At 35.7% G+C, this 9071-nt stretch overlaps 1 protein-coding gene across 16 annotated transcripts in view; it reads left to right on the top strand.

The window, feature by feature from the left end:
- Positions 1-685: 685 nt before the first annotated feature.
- Positions 686-9071, top strand: part of CD36 (CD36 molecule (CD36 blood group)) — a 77585-nt gene continuing 69199 nt past the window's right edge. For 3 of the 16 annotated variants that reach the window (XM_077994439.1, XM_077994416.1, XM_077994429.1), the window contains exon 1: positions 710-1065. The gene's annotated coding sequence lies outside the window, so the exon portion shown is untranslated. Of the gene's footprint in view, positions 1134-9071 lie in introns of all 16 variants that reach the window. The other 13 variants (XM_077994440.1, XM_077994417.1, XM_015134042.3 and 10 more) reach the window with 12 other exon arrangements.

The raw sequence follows: 9071 nt of genomic DNA, 5'->3' as shown, positions 1-9071 counted from the left end.
GTGAATAGTGGTTACTACTTGATACAGAATAGTTTTATTTAAAGAGTGCTAACTCTAGTCTATAATTTTCCTTTAATGTGATTCTGTAAAAGAAATTTTAATTGAAAATATGTAAATATCAGGAGAGCGATATGGCTTTTCCAGTTTCTCTGTTCACTTTGCTTTAGTATATAGAATTAGAGATTCTTAATATATAAATCCTAGAAATCAATTTAGAAATCCTGTCATTATATCTTCAGAGTAATAACTTTCATCACAGGGTCTGTTTGGGCTGAGAGTAGAGCTTTATTCATGTTTACCGGAAGTCCTAAGCAAAATTTATTGTAAACCAAATACATTCTACCACCCTTCAAAAAGATTCAAAAAACAATAATTTAAACCAAAGAACTCTGGCAGTGCATGGCACTTTCTGCCTCATTAATTGAGGCAAACAAAAAATGACCAAATGACTACTGAAAACATAGAGGAGAAAAAAATACTAAGAAAGTTGACAGGGACTCACCAACAAAAGTTACTGGAACAAAAATCTGTTTGTTGACTCAATAATAATCAATATTCATTTTTATGTTGTTTTATACTTAAGACAGGAAAATCTGAGCCTTTCTCTTTACTATCAGAGCAAATGGCAATCATGAAGTGAAGCTAATTTATTATTGATTATTGATTACTTGAATTTCTATGTTTCATAAATAGAGCAACCATCTGTTAAAGGGAATAACAGGTTCTAGCAGGGAAAGGATTAAGGGTTTTATTTTCTTCAACTGAGGCCCAAAAGGGTGAGATTTTTCAAGTTAACATTCATTCCATTTTGCTCAGGTGTCAGGGATCTATATTTATCTTGTGTTAGGCGTGCGTCCGAAGTGCTGGAAGTCTCAGAATGTCAATGGTTTTCAGATGTCAGGATAGCCTTAAGGATAGATGAAGGGTTGAGAGCCTGTGCCTCATTTCTGAGTTCTCAGCTGCTATGTCGTGGAAATCCTGTTTACTTTCTGCATCTCCTCCTGCAAGACTCTGGAGCCAGTCTTGAGGTCCTACATCTGCGAAAGCAAGCTCTTCTAGAAGTTGGTGAGCAGAATGCTTTTTGTTTAGAAGTGTGGCTGTAAATGTCTTTGTAGTTGATGCCCTGTCATCTAGTAAGTAACTATTATTTTGGGGCTCTCTAAAAAGGCAATTATTTTCTGATATAATAGTTTAGTCTGTGATGCTTCTTTTAACTTATTTGTAAGTTTTAACCAAATGGTTAAAGAAATTTGCTTTTTAACCCTTAAACCTTACATTTCCACAAGTCTCTAAATTGCATAGGATGCTATGGATTTCTAGTTGCCTATTTCATGTATTTTACTTAGAAAACATCAGAAAACCCAAACTTCTCATGATTTCAAAAAGTGTAATTTTACTTGAAACTTATTTTCCTTTAGATTTCTTGTTTCTGTTTTCTGATAGGTTTTTAAGAAGATTAATATTTTCAAAAGGATATTCTAAAAATCTGGCCAATTTGATTATCCTCTTCCAACCTGGAAAAGTTTGTATTTAAAATGAGACTAGAATTTGAATGACCTTCTTTCATGGGACTCTGAAAATGTTTTTTGGCTTGCTGTCACAACTGACAAATACATTTAAGAAATAATCTAAAAGACCAATCTTAATTTGACTCCTAGACAGAAGAAAACAAAAATATTTTTATACATAAAACTTACTAATCATTAGTGATCATAAAAATTTTCTTGAGTGTGGGTGCTGCATGTCTTATTTGTGGGGTAGGGGGAGATTTTGTTACCTAGCAGAATTTTTGTTATACGGTGTGTTTCATAATATGACTACATAAGATCAGACAACACCACCAAGAATGACAAAGTCGTTACTTACACAGAAAGTCAAGTTATGCATATTTTGAGACGCAATTAAGGTTGATACAAAAAAAAAAAAAAGCAATTCCTTCTGTTTCTCCATGCTATTCTACAAGCCCTGGAATGAATTAGATAGGCTTCTTTGCCTTTACAAAAAAGGTCACTTTCTTTTATTATTTGGGGAATGGTTGCTTGGTGCTAGACCGAATTCTGGGGAACCATTTAAGGCTAATACTTCCAAAGGGGTAAACTTCTTGTTCACACTCCTTGAGAGGACTCACAATTCAGATGGGATCTCTGTCTCAAAGAGAAATTGGCAAGCTATCTTGTTTTCAGTTATAACTGACTAAATAATAAAAGTGGATTTGTGGGGCAATATATGAGACTCCTGTAATCCTGACAAGAAGAAAGGAAAAATATTTTCAAATGATGTACTGTGCAATTACTAATTATTTGGAATCTGATCCTTTTGTAAAGTATAATGACAACTGTGGAATTAACTGTTCTAAGAGTTCAAGAAAGCAAACACCTGAGGATAATAAAACAATTTCCACCTGGGAAAAAGATATGCTCTGGAACTCAAGAATTACTGTCAGGCAAAAGAAAAAGGGGGGTGGTTAAACTGCTGACAAATCATTGAAGAAAGACAGCTTAAGGTTGGGGAGTTGTAGAGTAGGATGATTAAATGGAAGGAAACGTTTCAGAGCAAAGAAATATAATATAAAGCTGTTGATGTAACTGTGGCTTATTTTGCTTTTCACCACAAATTACTGATTAAGATGACTAAGGAATTTAATCTGATATTCTTAGTATTTACAAACTAATAAAGCTTCAGGTTAAATTATTTGAAAAAAATCCCAATTTTGAAATAAATGCTATAAAATGAGTGAAAAGGAAAAATGTATTTGTCTGGTGTTTATGATTTTCCTAAAGATTGCAATTCAGATAAAAATTGTGAAGTGCATCACTTTATTGCATTCTGTGAGGAGCAAGTGGAGGTACTGAAGAGGGTGGGAATGAGGTTGGGTTTCCATATCATGTGACTGGAATCCTCAGTTATGTCTAATCCACAGTGATTAGTCACAAACAATACATGCTCATCAGGAAAAGAAAATGATCTCAAATGTAAGTGTGCAAGGAATAGAAAAAATATAGTCCAGTAAATAGTTTTAGTGTTGTATGTAGAAGTACAGTAATTGGCTAAGTCACTGGAAACTTTCTTTCTTTCTTTGTTTTTTAACAAAGTATGCCGTTGGTTCCACAATAAGCTTTCAAGTCATTTCTTTATGGAAAGGGTAAAGTGAATTCTGATTTGTATCTTCTGACAAACCATGTGGAGAAGAAGTAACACGTTTAGATACGTGCTGGTTGGTACCCTGTTAAATAGCTAAAGATGTTTTGAAATATACCCAGAGACCTTTGTCACACAAACACTATCGTACAAAGAAGGAAATGACAGAAAATTGGCAAGCATTAGAGGGGACATAGGAGACAGCTTGGCTCATTCACCAAGGACTCCGGACTGTGCTCAAATGGAAAAGTATTGTTTGCCCTTCAGTGCTTGTGATGTTTAAAGGTGAAATGAGGATAGTTTTTAAAAATAAATTATTATTAGTTTCATCTCTTCATTAATGTTGTTCCTTCTCATTAAGTCTTATAAATATTACTTTTCTCATTTTAATTTTTAGAAAATAAAAAAAAATAGTCATGTCTTATTTTACAACCATGACTTAATAAGAACACTTCAGTCTAACTGAAATTCATTTGGAGGTTCCTTTGGTCCCATGTTGAAACTTCATTGTAACTTTATTTAAAATGTAGCAAATGCCACTGCAAGATCTACTTCTTGTATCTCATTCTGGTAAGTTTTAGAAATGAAGTAATAAACATTAGTGTGTTCAATACAATGGTCTCATAAAATAGAACCCAAAGCATACTGTCTTTTTAGAGAAGATATAAAATTTTAAGTAAACTGGATATCTACTTTAAGACTGAGCCCTAAAACATGAAATACCTATTTTGGTTGAATACATGATGGAGTTGCTATCTGTCAAATACCTTTATTCATTGACATACTCTTTCAAAAATATTTAATGAACACCTACACTGCTTTAGGAAATGCTATTAGAAATAATGTTGTGCTGAACATTTATAAGAATCTAGGATCATTTTATAGGCGGTTTTCTGAACTTTGTTCATATAGAATGAAATTTTTGATGAAGGTTAACAAACAAAAACTGTTAGTAAATGGTGAAAGCATATTCACCATTTTATGGATACTTTTCCCCATGACCCCACAACAACAGCTCCCTTAAAGTGTTATCAGTCTCTGGGGGAAAAAAAGGACCAAACGAGTGACAGTTATATTTCCAGAAGGACTAGAAGGAAGATATTGGCAGAGTTGTTTCCATTGCTTACTCTAAGCTTCTCGTTATTGCATCATTTACTCTTAAAATGCTAAGTAACTTCACACAACATAGGAAGCCTCTCCAGAATAAAATAACTGTAGTCTGGATTCTAAGCTTTAGGACTGATAACTTCTTACATTATTTCTTCTTGAACTATTTCATCTGAAATGGGGAATAAATACTATTCTTGATTTTATCTTGGTCTCTTAGGGAGACTTTTAATTTCTATTAGCCCTATCCTTTTAAGAGCTGCTTGGTCAATAGGTACATCTAAGCAGATGCCATAGACACGGAATTACAGGGCAGAAAGGTATGAGCTGTGATAGGCTTAATATACAGGGATAAGAGCATTCCTTACAGACCTTTGCTATTGCCTAGAGTTGGAGCACCCTGCCTGCATATAAACGCCATAAAGGTAATGGAGTTATTCCATTTGTAACTACTTGTGTTAATAACAGCAATGTCCCCGTGCCTGACTCATACATAATAATAACTCAATAGATTTTATTCATTTATTTAAATTATTGTCTAACTATTTCCTAAATCAAAATATTCATCTTCTTCTAAGGACTATGACTAAAATTTTAAGAATTTTGCATTATGGAAATAACTTAGATACATTTGTTTCTTATGTTTAGCACTTTTTCTAAAAATATCCAAATTGACGTAGCTCTCGACTATAACGTAATACATAGAGCTGTGCAACTTTTTTTTTGTATTAAATTCTCAGGTAGGTAGTTTAATGGAATGTTACTACTGCTGTTCTTCCTAGCATGTCTGTGGGTTTGTTTATTTTTATAATATAAGACAGATCCTCTACTCATAAAATGAATTATGGGATTTAACAGAGAAATATTCTATAATTTATAAGACACTAAATATATAAAGTCACAGATGCTGAGAATGTCTCAGTAAATCAGTTCATGAAACTCATTCATTTCACCTAATGCCTCTCACTGATGTCCTAGTCCTTTCCGCAGTCTGCATGCAAAACTTAGATGTGCTTGCTACTGTGTACAGTCTCTTAGATCTCTTTGCCGCATATACTGAGTTTTGGATGAAGCCAGAGAGAAACATTTAGCTCAGTCAGTTTCACTCTGGGCCCAAGGGTCATCTTGGAGATTTGCTAATCTTTCCTCCAGGAAAGGGCTGTGATTTCTCCACTTTTCACTTCGTGAACAACCACAGCATACACAGTACTGTTCTTTGCTAGCCTAGTCACGTATCCCCTCAAAACCCTCTCTGACGTTTGGGGATGGTGGCCAGCTGGTGGTAAAAGTACAGGCATCACCCATTTTCTTTCTCCATCCCTTAGTTCCTTTCTGACTTAGACAGCTGCTTGAAAGTTCCTTCCCCTTCAGTCTTCCAATCTTTGCGTATTGTATCCTTGTACTACAGCCCTGTTATAATCATTCAACAAAATTCTGTATGGTTTACCAGCTGAAGTTGGGAAATACAGGATTAAACAAGGGGAAAAATAAATTCTATTATTAAGAGGCAAACAGGAAGCTTACTATAATTCCTCCCATTATCTTCTCCACCCCATTAATATTCCTCTTGAGTATTAAAGGTAGCATTTTGTTCTCTCAACTCTCCCATGCAAAACTTCTGTACATAGTAACACTAAGAGAGTTTCTGAAGCTGAAATCCTGTAGAATAAATAAAAGCAACTGAAACAATCTGAATGGTCTTTTGAAAAAAAGAAGAAAAAGAAAAGCACTTAATTATTTACCATGGCAAAGCAACAGCTATGAAGCTTGCCTTTTCTTTTTTTCTGAGGCTTAGGGCTGGACGTCAACTTTCAGCTGCTCTCCCAATGTTTACATTTTTTTCATAGCAAAAGCTACAAACAGAAGACCTACTAAAACTAAGACCTACTGATTTTTTTACAAGTAAGGACGTGGAGGCTTGTAGAAGTTAGTGACCTTTTATGCCCTTGTCTAGCCATATTGCTTTCCTCAGTTTCCATTTCTGCAGATTTTCTAGGCTCCCATTCCCCATCCCCCACTTGCTAAGTGATATCAATTTTCATGACTTCACCTATAATCTGTATGTTGAGGAGACCCCAATCTACATCTTATGGCTCCAATCAGTCTTCTCAACTTCAGACCCATATATCTCCATGCCAGTAGGTTATGTTCTTGAGTTGAAAGTATCTAAACTCTTTTTGTTGTTGTTGTTGTTGTTGTTGTTGTTGTTGTTGAGACGGAGTCTCACTCTGTCACCCAGGCTGGAGTGTGGTGGTGCGATTTCGGCTCACTGCAACCTCCTTCTCCCAGGTTCAAGAGATTCTGCCTCAGCCTCCCAAGTGCTGGGACTATAGGCGCCTGCCGCCACGCCCAGCTAACTTTTTTGTATTTTCAGTAGAGACGGGGTTTCACTGTGTTAGCCCGGATGGTCTCCATCTCCTGACGTGATCCGCCCGCCTCATCCTCTCAATGTGCTGGGATTACAGGTCTGAGCCGTATAACCTTATTAATGTGTTCTGATTCAAGATGTACATTTTTATGTTCAAAATTAAATTATAATCCCCAAGTGAGTGTCTTTTACTAGGCTTGAATTGATCCCAGCCTTCAATAATATATATGCATATAACATATCCCCTGCAAATTATTTTAAAATAAAATGGTTAAATTTTAATAGCTATTTATTACCTATGTAGTACCTGTAAAGCACTCTAAAAATAATTATGCAAAGTGCCTAGTATTTAATGAGAAGTAAATTATTGCCTGAGGCATACTCTCTACTGTTAGACTGCGTATGTTTGAAACTTAGATCTCTAACTCCCCAGCTCTGTGACCTCGGACAAGTTAGTAAACTTCTTTGTACCTCTGCTTCCCTATCTGTAACACATGGATAATAAGCATACCTACCTCATAGGGTAACTGTCCAAGATAAGCAACTTAATGCATACAAAATACTCATAAAAGTGTCTTGCATATTGTAAATGCCATAGAAGGGTTAAATATTATTTAAGTTTTACAATACTTTTAAAATAAATAGTGTTATCTCCATTTTACAAATGAGTAAACAGACTTGGAGAGATTTAGAAATTGGCTCAGGATCTTGCAGCCAGTTAGTGAAAATGCCAATATTAAACCCTGATAGAACTAACCCCACCCCACCCCACCCCTAAACCTGGTCCTGTATTTCCCCTCCAGTACCTCCTTTTGTCTTGTTACTCAGGTGTAAAACCTGAGACTTACACTTTTTTCCTCTCTACCTAGCTAATTAGTCACCAAGCCTTAGCTACTCATGCTACCTTCTAAATATCTTCCATATCCACTAAATATTTCTGAAATCTTTCCCACGTTTCCTACCCCCACCCCCATAGCCACTTTTTAAGTTCAACTACATAATTTCCTTTCTAGATTATTTTGATAGGCTTCCTCTGGCCTTCCCTCCAATCCATTCCCCATGCTGATGCCAAGGCCATCTCCTAAACCCAAATTTTATCATGTACTCCTTCCCTAAAAATCCTTGAGTAGTCCTGTGTTGCTTTCAAGATAAACCCCCAAGAGAATGAATTCCAGGTAATCAAGGCACACATATAATATAAAGTTTGGTATATTATGTGTTAAATTACGGCATCATGTTTGTGGTCATTTGTGGCCACTTTTCTGGTGTTTTGTCTTGTTCTTCCAAAACTCATACACTGTACCGAAGTCTTACTGAATTTTGTTTTCCCAGTTGTATGTTTATTATTTTGTATGTTTTTTTATGTATCTCTATTTGGGGAAATGCCTATGATCCACTCTACCTTCTCCCACTCTGTACCCGGATCTTTATATGCAGTCGCGGAATAAGGAACCACTTCCTCCACCACTGTCCTTTAACACCTTCTCTCCCTCACCATCCACTCTCCCCACCTGAGTGTAGGTATCACAGCCTGTTAGAAGTGTCTGTTTATGAATCTGCCTTCCTAGACCTGCTAAAGCTACTTGAGCGGGGTGTCAGGTTTTTGTTTTGTTGATTCTCACGTTTTCTCCAATCAATCAGAAGTCCAAACTAAAAATACTGTAGGAATATATTTAAGTTTACTCTTGCAAGGGCTACTGATTAATAAAATATTTGCCAGTGTAACTGGGGGGAATAAAAGCATATATAAATAAAACAAAGTTGATGATTCAAACTGTGATAGCAGAATAATTTCACATGTAATCTGAAGATTTCAACAAGAGCTTGTTACGAGATGTAATACAGCATTAGAGTCAGAAAAAAATAGTTGCAAAAAGCTTGAGTTAGTATTTGCCTGTCTTCTAGCTTGTGATCTGTTGGTGAGGGGAGCCAGATCAGAATTTGGTTCAGGTTACAAGTATAATCACCCAGCAGGTGCTTGCTATGTAGGCAAAGGGTTGAGGGCAAGATAAGATTAGGAAAGGACGTGCACTGTGAGGGGTGAGCGAAGCTCTGGGTCTGATCTAGGTTTAAATCCTTCCTTGGAAAACAAGGACTGGCAAGTGAATACTGGAAACTGAAGAGTGAGAAGTATTATCCAAAAGCTCACAGCTCACTTTTAACAGCTGATTAAATGAGCCTAGATTTATCACAGTAGTTCTCAAAAATTGGTGCATGAGAACGATAAAAAAATGTTTAACTTGGTATTCACAATGCCTTTTTAAAAATTGTTACTATATTGTCATTGTAATTATCATCATCATTACCCTTATTGTTTCCCTGAATCTATATTTGTGCTCTGTATGTCCCACCTCAGACTACCTAAGATTTTTAATCCCTTCTAGGAAGTTATTTAAAATCCACCTACAATTATTTTGGTAGCCATTTACTGAGAGGGTAATTTAGCTTCCTAATATTA

Source organism: Macaca mulatta, chromosome 3, assembly GCF_049350105.2.
Source record: "Macaca mulatta isolate MMU2019108-1 chromosome 3, T2T-MMU8v2.0, whole genome shotgun sequence".
NCBI lineage: Eukaryota > Metazoa > Chordata > Mammalia > Primates > Cercopithecidae > Macaca > Macaca mulatta.
Note: the sequence above shows the minus strand (reverse complement) of the source record. Positions and strands in the feature narration are given on the sequence as shown.